Below are 481 nucleotides of genomic sequence, written 5' to 3' on the forward strand. Positions count from 1 at the left end.
GTGAGGGGGTTTCTCTCAGAATCCATACGAGTCCCGAAGGGCTTGGTAAGGATGGGGGGGGGACCCCATGCTGTGTTTTTTTTTTTTTTTTTTTTAATAAATTGTCGGGTGATGCCAACAATTCTTTTGACATTCAGCTGTCGGCGGGGAACCCCACTGACAGCAGAAACATGAATGAATGTCTCACTGCTAAAATACAGCATGACATGATAATATAACTCATGTCGGATTGTAGTAACTGAGCGGGATCTTACCACATACTCAGATGTAATAAGCTACCACTCGGTTGTTCAGTTCGTGTTCGAAGTTCGCAGTTGGACATTCTGTAGGTTCGACTGCGAACCATACATGGGGGTGTTCGGCCTATCACTACTTGGCAATAGAATAGAAAATAAACCTATGAATAGAAAATAAAATAGCATAGAATTGAATAGAATAAAATAGAGCAAATATAGGCATCTTCCAAAATTTTAATTTTGAA

This window comes from Staurois parvus, unplaced genomic scaffold (assembly GCF_062004578.1).
Source record: "Staurois parvus isolate SC_StPar_1 unplaced genomic scaffold, SC_StPar_1.0 ptg002796l, whole genome shotgun sequence".
In the NCBI taxonomy this organism is placed as follows: Eukaryota; Metazoa; Chordata; class Amphibia; order Anura; family Ranidae; genus Staurois; species Staurois parvus.